The following is a 14,583-nucleotide window of genomic DNA, read 5'->3' as shown; positions in this document are numbered from 1 at the left end:
GAATTAAATCAAAACTCAAGACTAACTCAATTTGGCTTCCTACGAGAGGGAAAGGTTAAAAGGGAGTGAGGAGGCGTCTGGGTGCGCTCTCAGAATGGTAATGGGTTCTGGGTCCTTGCTCCCAGCTCTCAAAAGGGCCCTTGCCTGAGGGGGATACCCTGGGCTGGGGGAGCAGAGGAGCCTTAGAGCTCTAGGTCACCTGGAGTGGCAAGGGGTTGGAAGATGGCCCAGGAACATTTCCCCAAGCAGGATCTTCTCACGGCCCTCAGTCAGCCCAGCCCTTGGCTGAAGGGGATCCCAGGACTGGACAGGACCTTGAGGTGGTCACCTCAGAAGGAATATCTGTGCTGACCTGCTTCTTAAGACCTCGAAGCAACACTGATACTGTAGTGTTTTACGTTCAGATACACTTGTTAGACAGCCCTAAGCACTGTGACCTGTGTTCTTGTATGAACATACAGTCTACATGTGAATATCCGCCCAACTCTCATTCAGCTTCCTGCATTAACCCAGATGATTCTGAGCCACATGAAATAAAAAGTAAAAATCGATTTCTACTTCCGGAAAAGTGATAATTTTCCACAGCATTTCCTCCTTTGCTGCTAACACTCTCTTTCCAGTCTTATAAGGACCATATTTCCTCTCATACAGAAGGGGAAACTGAGGCTCAAGGAGATGGGTAGGTTGAATCACAGAAGCAGTAGATCCAAGGATGAACCCCGAACAGAAACCAGTGCCTTTAGGAGGAGACAGAGCAGGGAAAGCCCCGCTTTGGGTTTCACCTGGAGGTCCCAGGCCTCCCCAAAGTCCAGTGGGATGGGGACAGCGCCGGGGAGCCCGTCGCTGCGGAGGGAGGGACTCAAGGGCTCGCCGAACAGCGGGGCCTCGGGCGAGAGCGTCGCCAGCGCGTCCTCATTCCGCGATTACTGTCAGGGGACCATCCATCAGCGCCGCCCGGGACGCTCGGCCAGACTGCCCGCCGCCCGCCCGGGTCTCTCCAGATCGCATTAGCGTGGGGTGAGGGCGCGCAGCGGCACCGGCTGCTGGGAGAGGGGCGGGCTGGCCACGCTGGGGGGTTGGGGACCTGGGCTCCCGCAGTGGAGCCGCTGCAGGGGCAAGGCGGAGGCTGCTTTAGGGGGTCTTCTTTCCAGTCTCCCGGCTCTGGCGTCTTAAGGTCGAGGAAGGGGGCACTAGAACACGGGAGCGGTGGGGGAGGGGAACCCAGGGCTCCAGGGAGGGGGCAAGGTAGTTTGGGAGACCTCGCTCACTCTTTACCGGTAAAGAGGAAAACGGGAAAGAGTTGGTTGGGGAGGGGAGAGATTGAGATAGGGAAGGGAGTGGATTAAGTGGGAGTTGTTTATTCTTTGCTCAGTGTCTGACTCTTAAGTGACCCCATGGACTGTCGCCCGTCAGGCTCCGCTGTCCATGGGATTTTCCAGGCAAGAATACTGGAGTGGGTTGCCAATTCCTTCTCCAGGGATCTTCCCAACCCAGGGATGGAACTCAAGTCTCCTGCGTTGGTAGGTGGATTCTTTACCACTGAGCTACCTGGGAAGCCCGGTTAAGTGGAAGACAGGGACTTAAAAGGGGAGAAAATCGAGGAAGCAGAGAGAATGGACGAGGAACAGATACGCAGGGGTGAAAAAAACCTTGGAAATAATCTAGCGCAGCCCCCTCATTCTACAGAGGGAGAAAGTGAGGCCAAGAGTTTGGCCAGCTCTCCCATAGCCTTCCCTGCTCAGTTTGTCCTCTGGGGATGGGCAAACCTCACTAATTGCCATAAGATCAAAATCAGCGGGCTTGAGGTTGGATATGAAGAAGTACTTCCTGGTCCCACAGTCTGGAACCACTTTTTTTGGCTGAGACTCTAAAGCAGCTGTCCTTCCCTGAGTGTGAAGTTGGCACCATCTGCCAGGGAAAGACTTGTCCACTGCAGTCAGATTCCCTGGTCTGCCTGTATAAGCCTTGGTGCTGACATACTGGGGGGCTCCAGAGAGCCTGGTTCCTATCCATGGGGCTTGTGCTCTAGACAGGGATAAACTCCCATCTCTCTGGCCTCCTCTCCCGTCCCTGCCAGCTCTGCAATATCATGGAATCCCTGAATCCTTGGCAGCCCTCAGATCATCTCATCCTTCCTCCTGCCTCTGGACTGTATCTGAGTGGTTCCTGCTAACCCACCCCAGCCTCTCTCCTTCAACCTGTTTCCTGACAATCAGAAGTCCCCCCTTATGTCTCAACTTGATCCCTCCACCCCTGTGGTCCTTCATCATCACTTTGGTGGGATTTTGTCATGACCAGGACTGAAACAGAACATTCTTTCTACAAGCAAACGCTCCTCCTTTCCAGGGGTACCCAACTCTTTTGAGAGCTCTGGAAACTTCTCTTTCCTCTCGCTGAAACCAGCTCCTATATGTGCTGAGGTAGGGATTGTCTTTTGAGAAGAGTTCATCTTTCTCCACAGCCCAGGTTACACTCAGAGGAAGGAAAATGTGAGGGAGTTTCCAATTCCAGCCTCTGCCTCTGAGTCCGGCCCCTGAAGAGGCCTGGGGCTCAGTAGAGGTGATAAATGAACAGAGCTGGGACAGGGGCAGATTCTCTGTACCCCCTTTCCAGCCCAAACCCCCAGCGACAGGGCCCCTACAGGACAAGAGAGACTTTAGAGTCTTTAGACTCCCAGTCTAAAGGCCATAGATAAATTTCAGCATTACTCCTTCTTGTGGACAAAGGGATGCCCTCAGGACTTGTTTAGTTGCTAAGTTGTGTCTGACTCTTCCAAGTGGAAAAGCCTGGGAAAGAGGTTGTTTTTGCAGCCGCTGTTGCTTTATTCAGAGGAGGATGTCAGCCTCACCCCAGGAGCAGTGCTGGAAGCTGAGAGTTTGGGAGTATAGAGTGAATTCTTCCAAGGGCACGCTAGTCAAGGGGGTTGAAACGCCCAGGCCAGAAAACCATCCAAGGAAGGAAGCCATGGCAATAACTCTGTCTCTGCGCTAACTCCACATACATTGTCTCATGTGATCCTCAGTGCCGGGTGCAGCGCCTGGCACAGAAAATATGCTTGTTGTACAAATGGATTCATGAAGAGCCCTGGGAGGAAGGTCACGATCCTCAATTATAGATGAAGAAACAGAGGCACACAAAGGTTAAATGACTTGCTCAAGGTCATGTGTCTCATTGGGGCAGGGCCAGATTTCAGGGGAGAGCTACTTTTGTGGTCGAGGGTGCTGGAGAAGAGGAAGGCAGGAAGGGAGGGATAAACGATCAGACACCAGACTGGGGAGGGGAACAGAGGAGAGCTGCATAAAGAGATGACTCCCTGGACAAAGATGACATTTCAGACCATGCAGCTTTAGAATTATCTCACTGAAGGCTGACTGGTAGCATACACACAGCCCTGCGCATAACATGGAGAGGTCGAGGGGGAGACTGGGCCATTAAAGACCAAGAGAGGGAGTTGACACTGACAGTCTGGACACATGACCCCTTAATGCCCCTCAGTGCTGTAGCAGTCTCACTTCCCTGGATCTGTTCTTGTTATTGTTATTATTGTTGTCATTGCTTCTGTCTGATTTTAATTATCTTATTTTTTTCAAATAGGAAATACATATACATGGTTGAGAACTCAAAAGGCATCAAAAGTTATACAGTGACAAGTAAGTCTCCCTGCCACATGCTCAGGACCGCCAGGCCACCCAGGTCCTCTCTCCATTCTAAACACAGCAACCACTGGCTTGTAGAACCCTCCAAAGATATTTTCTCCTTCTCCTGGCTTGTACCCTAAAGTTGCCAGAAAGCTGAGCTGAGCACAGTGGTTTGGGAGAAAGGGGTAAAGGGACACACCTGGATTGGTGCATCTGGGAGGACCAAGTACCTTCACTTCCCCCCACCCCACCCTGCTGAGATGACTGCATGCCTTGGGAGCTTAGAAGCCTTGCAGGTGAGAGGGAGGGGTTAGGGGTCCCAGCTGAGGCAGGAGCCCTTTCCAGGGCTCTAAGTGCCCACTCTGCCATCCCAGGAGCCTCAGTGTTCACCTGGCTGAGGCATCACCCAGTTGGGTCCTGCTCAGGTTCTCCAGAGAGCCAGTCTCCATACCTTCCCTCTCCTACCCGTTGCACTGTTGGGAAGTCTTCCTGGATGTCTAACTCCAATTCCTTTTACTTTTGGTGCAGCTCATGGTTTTGGCTTCTGCCCTCAGTGGAGATGGAACGTCCTCTTTGAGATGATGACTTGATTCCCTCCCTCCATGAACATACACAATAACATACACCCTCCCCCACCTTGAAGACCTCTGAATTCCCATCCACCCATAATTTCCAATCACTTCGTTCTTGCCTGGCACGTCTCTTTGGTATTATTATCCCAAAGTGCTTCTTGGTCACTGAGGTGATGAAATTCCAACATAAAGTCAAATCTTCCACCAGATTCAGGGAGTAGATCCAGGCTAGTCTTTTTGCCAACAGAACCCCCCAGCTTTAGTGATGGCCCAGCGCAACTCTTGCACTTGTGTGCATCACCTTGACCCTCCCCTCTGGCTCTGGGCCTCGTTCATGGCCTGCAGTGTGATGAGGCATAAGTGGAGCCCATCCTAGGGTGGCTTCTCCTGCCTTCCCTCCAAATCTCATCTTTTGTGTTTACTCATTAAGCAGTTATTATTACTGAGCACTAGTCTAGGTTCTTGGGATACACTGGTGACCCAAAGAGAGAAAGACACCTATCCAGGCCAAGTTTACATTTTAGCAGGGTGAGACAGATAATAAACAATACATTTATTAGATAAGTAAATTCTATTATATATTAGGTGGGAGTTATTACCGAAAAAAATAAATCAGAGAAAGAGGGATCAAGATGAAGGGGAAGTCTGCAATTTTAAATATTTTAGTCAAGGATGTCTCACTGAGAATATAGTATTTGAATAAAGACCTAGAGATGAGGATGTAAGTTAGTCCTGCAACTATGTTGGGGAACAGAATTCCAAGCAGAGGAAACAGCTGATGCAAAGGCCCTGGGGCAGGTATGTGCCAGGCAAGTTTCTGGAACCTGGAGGCCAGTGAACAAGGAGGAGAGGGGGAAAGGATGGTATCAGAGAGGTAATGAGGGGGCCTGGTGACATAGGGCCTTGAAGGCTATCTTAAGGAGTTTGATTTTTATTCTGAATGGAAAGGACAGATATGACTGAACTGACATTTTAAATACGCCTTCTGTCTTTTGTGTTGAGAATGGATTGCAGGGGTGGAGGGTGGGTCAAGATGCAGGGAGACCTGTTGAAAGGTTCTGGCACTAATCCAGGTGTGAGATGAGTGGCTCGGACCAGGGTGGCAGCAGCCAACGTGGTGAGAAGGGCCCAGATTCTGAATCTGGTGACAGTTTTCCCTTCCTCGACTTCCATCCTCTGCTCTCTTCATGTTCTCTCTTCTTTTCTAGGTTGTATGTTTTCTTTTGCCTTGAAGACTGAGAGCTCCCTGGGGGCGGAGCTCAGTGCCCGTCCCCGGATCTGCCCAGCATCTAGGTGTGAAGGTCAGCAGGCCCCAGGGCTGCCCAGGAAGAGGCTGGTGAGCAGGGCAGTCCGGCAGCCCTCCTCGGTCCCAGGCTCCCTGAGCCGAGGGGAGGAGGCTGCTGACTCTAAAGAGGATGTGATGGACAGTTATTGAAGGCACTCAGCTGGGGGCTCCACTCCAGTCTTAATCTGAGCCGCCCTCGAGGAAATCATAACCAGCTCTTAAAAACATGTTAAGACCAAAGCTAGTGTGTGTGTTTTTGAGCAGCGCTTCAGACAGCTGCTTAATACTGGGGCCCTCTGGGCCTTTGATTTCTCCACCCTTCGCCTGGCCCTCTCCCCCCATCTGGCTGGTGTTTATCGGCCAAGACATTGTTTAAATCACACTCATTTCCTATAAACATTTCACTTGAAATGCCATCCACTGCTCCAGAAATTCATCTATCACCAGCTCAGGACTGTACTTGAGGAGCCTCGGGGTGATGGCTCCCCACCTCTTCCTCCTGTCCCCCATCATCCCTCCTCCCCTGACCCATATTCTCAGGTTTCACGCCCTAAGAACAACTTCCCCTCAGTGTAACCGTGCACTTAGTGCCAGGATTATTTATAACAGTTGAGATGGCAACAGGCTACAGGGAACAGCCCAGCCCATGGACACTGTCTCTTACAAAGCTCAATAAATGGACTTGGATCACTGTTTACCACCTGGTGTCTCAGTCTCCTCTGTGTTCCCTGCTGGCTTCAGGGGGATATGGGGGGATGGGGGAACAGGGGCCTGGGCCAGGTCAAGGCTGTCCTCAGAGTTTAAGGTTCTTATAAGCCAGGCCCCAAAGAAAGCGAACCCTTGTTCTCTCTCTGTCTCCTGCCTCTCATTTCGGGCCTCAGGTGAGTTCTCCTCTCAGAACTGAGCCGCTCTTAAGGGTGTGTTCTCCAGCAGGGAGCCCACTGCCTGCCCAGGAGTTAAACTTGTTTTTATTGTTCAGTCGCTAAGTCGTGTCCAACTCACTGCAACTCCATGGACTGCAGCACTCCAGGCTCCCCTGTCAAACTGGGGAAGGCATCTAATCTTAAATGGAATGGGGTGTGGGAGATTCTGGGGTCTCCTTCCAAGGAAAACTTTGAAATGGCTCAACTCGAGCTAGAGTGGAGGCAGGGGGATGGATGAATTCACTTCCTAAAGACGGAAAGCTTCCTGACTGACTTCCTCCCCCTCAGCCATAACAATTCACTAGTTGCCCTAATTTGAAGGCACTCATGTTAGGGCTGGAGGACCCTAACCCATTGAATGGCTCCTCTCCCAATCTCATTCATTTGGTTAGAGTCACCTGAAGGAAAAGCGTCATCAGCTCTCCTCGTCCTTCCCGAAGGCCTGATCCAACCCCTCCCCAGACACTGGGGTACCTCCAACTCCTTCCCTTCACACCTGTGACCACTTGCTGTGCTGGGGAGGCCCCCAGCTGAGTTCCAGGGAGAGCCCAGGTGAGAAATTTCTAGAAGGTAGGGAGGGATTCAGGGTTAAACCCAAGGTGGGGCAGGCAGGGGAGCAACCCTCGTCTTTGGGGGTCAAGTAGCACCCCTTTACAAGCCAAATGAAGAAAAAAGGTTCTAAAGGGAACACATGACTCCATAAAATAAAGGGACATAATTGGGAGCGATATCTAATTTATCTATTGAATGCCTCCTACGTACTCTTTTATCACTTAGATGGACAGAATATAATTGGTGTGCTGAACGCCATCAATCTCAGGGCCTGGGCTTCCTGTGCTGGCTACACCTATTACTGTCAGATTATGACACTGTAATACCAAGATCAATGACATTTTAAATGTGCTTCAGTTATGGGCAATTGCTGACAATAAAAACAGTGACAAATTGATGAAACTTGGGCAGCGATGATCTGGTGTCAAAAATAAACCATAAATAATCTGCTTTCCAAACTGGGAGAGGTGCCTGGGACACCAGCTTAAGGGGGAAAGGCCCAGGGAGAGCAGAGCCCCCCTCCACAACATCTTGGCCACTCAGGAAGCCACACCTGCTTTGGCAAACTCCCTGAAGGCCAGACTGTGAGGGCCTGATGGGGAGATGCAAAGGATGCAAAGGTTGTCTTGGGTTGAAGCCTGGGGTCCCTTCAGAGAGAGTCCCCATCACTTGGACTTTGGGAAGTGCCCCTGTGTGGCTGCCAAGTCAGGGGCCCCCTTTAACGGGAGTCAAGACACCCTCGAGCGGTCTTGTGGGATCCTGCCCACACTAAGGGATTGTTGGTCAAATCACAGAGTCAGACTTAGTCAATGTTAAACCTGGTGGAGACTTTGAGAATCTCTCTTGGCAAACAGTCTGGCTTTGTCCTGAGGGCTGGCTGGCAGAGGGAGGTTCAGTGTCTTTCCTCAGAGAGGCCTGCATTCGGGTGTGTTCTGGGCGCCTGGCACCAGTGTGGCAGAAATGAGTCAGAGGCATGTTCCTTTTGGGATCATGGAGTAGACATGGGAAAAGAACGTGGTAAAAACAGACCAAGCCCCCCTGCTCAAAACCATGATGTGTCTCCTTCTCTGGTTTTGACTAATGTTAAAGGTTTCTCAGTGAAAGGCAGCTCTAGGCCTGCAACCAGCAGAGCTATTCAAGGGCGCATTAAGGCAGACCCTTCTCCAGTTCCTTATTTTTAAGGGATTTATCTTTTATTATTTCGCTCTCACATTTCCCCCTCATTTTAATAATCACAATTTCTTCGTATGGATACTACCGCTGATACTATGACAAGGTTTAATATTGGAGAGCATTTATTGAGCAACTACTGCATGCCAAACTCTGTCCTGAGTTTTTTACAGATATGGTTTTTAAGCCCCATAGCAGTCCTTTGAGGTGAAAGACATTTTCCTCATTTAGAGGCTTAGAGATTTGGTGTCTTCCAGAGAGTCACCAAAGGAAGAAAGGAGCAAGAAAGGAATCTAAGATACAGACTCCAAGACTCACCTTTGTTTTTTTTTCACTATCCTTTTCACAAACCATTTCATCCCATTTTATAGATGAGGACCCCGAAGCTAAGAGGCTCCCTCAAGAACCTAGCTAGTCAGGGCAGAGCTGGACCTAAACCCGGCTTTTCTGACTCCTGTACTAAACCTCTGCTCTTCCCAGGTGTCCCACAGCTGTCTCCTTCCTCAGGAGACTGCTACTCACTTGTCCAGGTGCTGCAGCCTGAAGGTGGCAAGTGGCCACGGTCTGCTCGATTCCAAGCAAGCAGTGGTTGAATCTTCACTCTGCCACTTGACAGCTCTGTGACCTTAGACAAGTCACTTCACCTCTCTGAGTTTCAGGTGGTTTGAGAATTTAAATGACATAATCCATATAAAGCATTTGGCACCAGAGCCTGGTGCATAGTAAGTGCTCACTAAATGTAATCATTAGAGCTATAACCTGGGACAGTGGCAGGGAGTGTGACAAATGAAAAATCAAATTGAGAAGGGACTTCCTGGGGGAGCAGGGCACACACGGAAGCATTTCTCACCTGGGGTATAGAAGCCACTTGGTGGGAGTACCACAGGATACATGAGAAGCCTCTCTGAGGGCCACAGAGGTTATGTGATGGCAAATATCATTTTTATATGAAGACATAAAGACATAAAAAATATACTATGAAAAAAACATATATATACTCTGTAATAGAATGCAAAAATTGCATGATTTTAAAGCTAAAATTTAAAGCATCAAAAGAATTTGGTCCTTGGTGAGGGCCCTTCAAGCTAAGCCCCCAGGCCATGCATGTGTGCTAAGACGCTTCAGTCATATCTGACTCTTTGCTACCCCATGGACTGTAGCACTCCAGGCTCCTCTGTCCATGGGATTCTCCAGGTAAGAATACTGGAGTGGGTTGCCATGTGCTCCTCCAGAAGATCTTACCAACCCAGGGATCGAACCCGTATCTCCTTCAGTTCTTGCATTGCAGGTGGATTCTTTTACCGCTGAGCCACCAGGGAAGCCTGAGCTCCCAGACCACTGGGGTCCAATTCATTCTTGTCTAATATCAAAAGGACTTTGGCAGAAAAGCTTGAGAATCCTCATGTCAGGGACAGAGCCTGGACAAGAGCCAGGATTTCTGACTCAGTCACTCTTTAAAAGAGTAAAACAAACACAATTGTTTCCACAGCTTAACCTTCAAGTTTAGCATTAAGAACATGAAGTATTCAATTTAAATTTATGACAACTTATTTCTGATTCCTTCCTGTTTAATAATTACAAGCCAAATCACTAACCATAAACCCTGTGAAAAGTCACACTTTATAGAAGGTGGCAAAGCAGAACACTTAACATTGGTTGGATTCTTAAGGAAAAACCCAGGGGCTGCCAAACACTTAGATACTTTTAAGTTTTATGACCACGGGCGGGATTTGCCCCTCCAGGTCTCATGGACTCTTTCCTCTCTTGACCCCTACTCTAGTCCTCTGCGGATGCTCTCTGTTGGCCCAGCCTTGGGGCTGCCGAGGGTTCAGGGCTTTCATATTCCCAAAAGGCCTTGGAGTGTCCCTTGACCAATTATAGAACACCCACAGGACACACCTACCTAGGGCTCTGTAACCAACCCAGCAGCTGCTGCCACCATGGCTAACTTCTGCTCTTTTTAAAATCCTACCTTCTTCTCTCTTCTTTTTAAAATTTATATGTATTTATTTTTCATTGGAGGATAATTGTTTACAACACTGTTGGTTTCTGCCATGTAGTGTAAGTAATACATGTTGATTGTAGAGAAATGTTAAGAGTCCAGGTGAAAAAGAGGAGAGAAAAAAGTCCCCAGAGTTTCCCCACTAAGGAAGATCCTCAATTCACTGGGCAAGTCAAAGGACTGTGGGAGTGGTGCTGAGTCACCTCCTGCTTAAAGCGGAAGCCTGCATAGTGTGACTCTGTTCAGAGTGGCAACGTGGTATTCTATAGGGTCGCAAAGAGTTGGACACAACCGAGCGACTAAAAAACAACTTTGGTAGGGAGTATTGTTCTGATAAAAATCAGAAGCCTTGGTTTCCCTGGTGGCTCATTGGCAAAGAATCTGCCTGCCAATGCCAGGGACAAGGGTTGGATCCCTGGTTGGGGAAAATCCCACATGTCTTGAGCAACTAAGCCTGTGTGCCATGACTATTGAGTCTGTGCTCTAGAGCCAGCGCGACCACTGAGCCCAGGGGCTGCAACTACCGAAGCCCGTGCGCCCAAGAGCCCGAGTTCCGCAACAAAAGAAGCCACCACAATGAGAAGCCCAAGCCCCACAACTAGAGAAAAACTCGAGCAGCAACAAAGACCCAGCACAGCCAAAAATAAATGATAAATAAATAAAACTTTAGAAAAAAAAAATCAGAAGCCTGCCCAAGTTTAAGGTGGAAGGGGACTGGCCACAGCCCAGTTTGAAGATCGTTAGATTGATCCTTGGATGACTCTAAGGATTGGATCCGGGGGACAGCAGACCTTTCCAGTGGATCCCACCACCCCATAAAATGACAGGCTCTTAGAGAACTGGGCTGACCAGGGTCAAGATTTTTCCCTCACCTACTCCACTACTTCATGACATTAAAAGTTCTTTGAAAAAAGAGCAAGTCTAAATTGCAAATACTCTCAGGAAAGAGAGTTGAGTGACTTAGCTCCATTTCTGAGAGGAGGAAATGCCTTACTCTGCCAGACCAGACAAAACTAAAGTGAACTTCTGGTCCCTCCACCCCACCCCGAGAAGGGCAGTGGGAATGGTAAAAGTATTTCTGCCCCCCAAACCCAGGGATGATGTGGAGAAAGGCCACTTAGCCATACCCAGGTCCCAGAGACCTCTGAGACCAGGTGAGGGTCTAAAAAGAGGATCTGAGACAGATAAGCATGAAGCCGTGAGCTGGCAGAGTTAGTTCAGGAAACTGGTGCTGGAGGCAGAGAAAGGGCGGGCAGGGAAGGCTTCCAGGGGAAGGTAGTGAGTCAGAGGAGGAGAAAAATGAGACTGAGCAGGTCTCTGTGTAGAGATGGAATTGGCAGCAGAGGGTGGGTAACGGCTGGGATGGGGCAGGGGGTGGGGAGGTGAGGAAGGGGAGGGGTGGCAGTGGCTTTGGGGGGGCTCTCTGCAGAGGGTAGCCTTTTGAGGCGATGGCCAGAACTCTGGGTCTTAAGAGCAGGAAAGCAGGTTATATTTCACATCCTTCTCTGAATAGAGAGATTGGATTTGGTCAAGAATAAGTCCCTAGGAAGCAATTGTGAGCACCCCGCCCGTCCATCTTGTTGATGAATATGGAGTGGGAGCAAAGTTAGGAGTGTGGGCGTCTGACAGGTCTTTATGATTCTAGAATCACTTATTACACCTTCTTCCTCCTCCTCTGCCTTGGCTAATGGGCTGTGGGTACCCACCACGCAGAGGGCAGCAAAACTCTCATTGTGGGTAGCACAGAAGCTGGGTCCTGCACTCCTGGCCTTCTGAGGAAACTATTTTTTTGAATTGTTTGTTTTTTCAGCCCTAGAAGGACTGAACCTTTCCCCCTCCAACTTCTGGGTCCCTCCAAATCCTTCATAGCCAGCAATCCTGAGAACCAGAAGTCTGGTCTGTTCCCTAACATCAGCCTTCCTGTGCATGGCTGTCTCATTACCTCTTGCCCAGAAAGATGGTTTCTGGATGTACCTTTCTCAGCAATCCAGGTTCACCTCCTGGGACCCTCGTCTTGGAGGCTGGCACCATCACCAGGTCAGTCACATTGGGCCGGGAATCTGGGAGTCATCCTGGATTCCTCCATCCCATCAACCTCTCTGAGCCAATACTTACTGAGCATCTTCAGTGAGGCAGGCCCTGTTCATGGTGCTGAAGACCACCAGGTACAAAACAAATCCCTGCCCTTATCAGCTTGAGAATCAGTGACCTGATGTGTGGGTTCCACTTTCAGAATGCGTTACCCTCTTTCCCGCTGTTACTGTCCTCAGTACTCCCCATCACCTGGAACCTTCTGGTTAGTCGCCAGGATGGTCCTACAAACTCAAGTCTACCCTTGTTGGTGCTTTGCCAAAAAAATGAAGACTTAACTTTTAAAAATTCAGAGTGAAAACATCAAGTTGTAAATTATGTCATAACAATTGGATGGTTTTTTAAGAAGCACTGAAGCAATATAGTATGCTATTCATGGATCTATGTATGTGGTTAAAAAAAACAGAACAAGGAATTCATGATGGTGGGACCTTGGGTAGGAAGGAGAATGGTACTAGGAGGGGAAAAAGGAGCTTCAATTTTATGTCATGACCTGTTTATTTTTAAAAACTCCAGAGCAAAGTTGATGAAATATCAGTAGTAGCTTAATAAAACCTGAAGTCTTTTGGTGGATACAAGAGTGTGATATTATTCTATTTTCTTGAATTATAGAAAAACTTTTCAAAATTGAAACCATAAAATCCTCAGAAGTCCTTCACTGTCCCCACCCCTTTAAAAGACTACTATCTTGGGCCTTCATAAACTTGTTTCAACCTACTCTTTACAATGAAGGACTGGCTGTTTCCCAAAGATGCCACAGGTGCCCTGGCCCCCGGGGCCTTCGTCAAGGCTGCTCTCTTCTCCCGAATACCCTTTCTGGATTGCTACTTCACCCCTGCCCCCTGGTTAGTATAGCAAGCTGGTTAGGACTGGGAAGGTAGAAACATTATGGGAAAGACAACTCTTAATTGACCTGGTTTGTATTTCACTGCAGCTAGCGAGACAGATCACCTGTTTCTTTTTATTTAAAATCTGGTTTGTTTCAAAGCTGCTATCAATGAGAAGGAAGTGGAAAGAGTAAGACCCTCCACAGAGCCTTCCTGCCCTCCCCTCTCCCCCAAATAACCCAGCCCTGAGGCAGAAGCTTCCCAGCAGAAAAAGGAAAACTGATAACCTCATTCCCTGGTCTGGCTTTGTTAGGATTATCATCTGGTGTTCCCTGCTGCTGCTGGAAGAGCTGCTTTAGTGCAGACCAGTGCCATCCCCTGCCTAGAGGGAAGAAACTTGACTGGAGCCTGATTTGACCACAGCTCTTGGTGGGATGCTGAACAGGCACACAGACTGGCCCAGAACACCCTGCCATGCTGAGCTGATCTGTCCCTGATTTCCACGCACCCTTTGGGATAGCTTTAGTGTTGCTTCCCTACATCCTCCTTGCATGCCCCCTCACAGACCAGAGTAGGTGCCCCTTATATGCCTTCAATGGCAACTGTCCCTTCCCCTTCATAGCACACATCACCCTGAATTCTGCCTGCCTATTATGAACCTGCCTCCTGTATCAAGTCTTGCTCTCCAAGAAGGCAAGGACCAAGTCTGTTTGCTGTTGCATCTTTAGTGCCTGCAACTTTACCTGGCTCATAGTAGATGCTCAAGACTTTTTTTTTTTAATGAATGAGTGTTCTCTGTTACTAGACTGTGAGTATCTTGTTGACAAGGACTATGCCCTGATTATCTCTGGATCTTCAGTGCCTTGTATAGTGCTTGGCACATAGTACGTGCTCAATAAAAGCTCCCCCATTTGAGTGACTGGAACTTGGTTTCTCCCCTTACAAGCTGGGTAGAAGAGAGAATCTTTGCATCTCTCTCTCTTCTCCCCGCTGTGTTAGGGCTGGTGGTTGAAGCTGTGGGACCCTTCCTGCCTTCAATGACCATAGATTCAAACATTCTAATGGGACAACAGAAAGTGCTAGTCAAGTTTCTGGGTCCTGATGTCTCTCCTACTGACCACCCCAACTGTGGGTGAACTCCTTCAGAGAAGGCGCTTCAGGGCCCCTCCCCATTCACTTCAATCTCTAGCATCATCAAAGAGTCCAGGGAAATTTCACTTTCACCCCTTCTTTCTAATCCCATAGCATCTGTAGTTTGTACTAGTTCCCCCATACTGTTTGTGTGAGTTCTGTCTCTAACCATACTGCACCATCATGCACTATTTTAAGCAGGTTTAATAGATGATCCTTGCAAATTGACAAGAAGAAAACAACACATACCAAGAGAAAGCAGAAGAGGATGTTTTCTTTTTTTGTTTTAACCTAGAATTTGTCATCTGGTGCTTGCTAGCTCCTTAGTACAGTGAGAAGTGCACTTGATTTCTGCAAAACATCTGAGGAGGCATAAAGTACTCACTCCAATA

At 48.8% G+C, this 14,583-nt stretch overlaps 1 long non-coding RNA gene across 1 annotated transcript; it reads left to right on the top strand.

Moving 5' to 3' along the window:
* The first annotated feature begins 1,270 nt into the window (after window positions 1-1,270).
* LOC109558676 (uncharacterized) lies at window positions 1,271-6,192 on the top strand. The gene is made up of 3 exons (XR_002180643.2): window positions 1,271-1,520; window positions 3,595-3,650; window positions 5,419-6,192. It is a non-coding gene; the product is annotated as an uncharacterized lncRNA (long non-coding RNA).
* The last annotated feature ends 8,391 nt before the right edge of the window (window positions 6,193-14,583 follow it).

This window comes from Bos indicus, chromosome 5 (assembly GCF_029378745.1).
Source record: "Bos indicus isolate NIAB-ARS_2022 breed Sahiwal x Tharparkar chromosome 5, NIAB-ARS_B.indTharparkar_mat_pri_1.0, whole genome shotgun sequence".
Taxonomy (NCBI): domain Eukaryota; kingdom Metazoa; phylum Chordata; class Mammalia; order Artiodactyla; family Bovidae; genus Bos; species Bos indicus.
The sequence above is the reverse complement of the archived record's forward strand: the minus strand, read 5'-3'. Positions and strand labels throughout refer to the sequence as shown.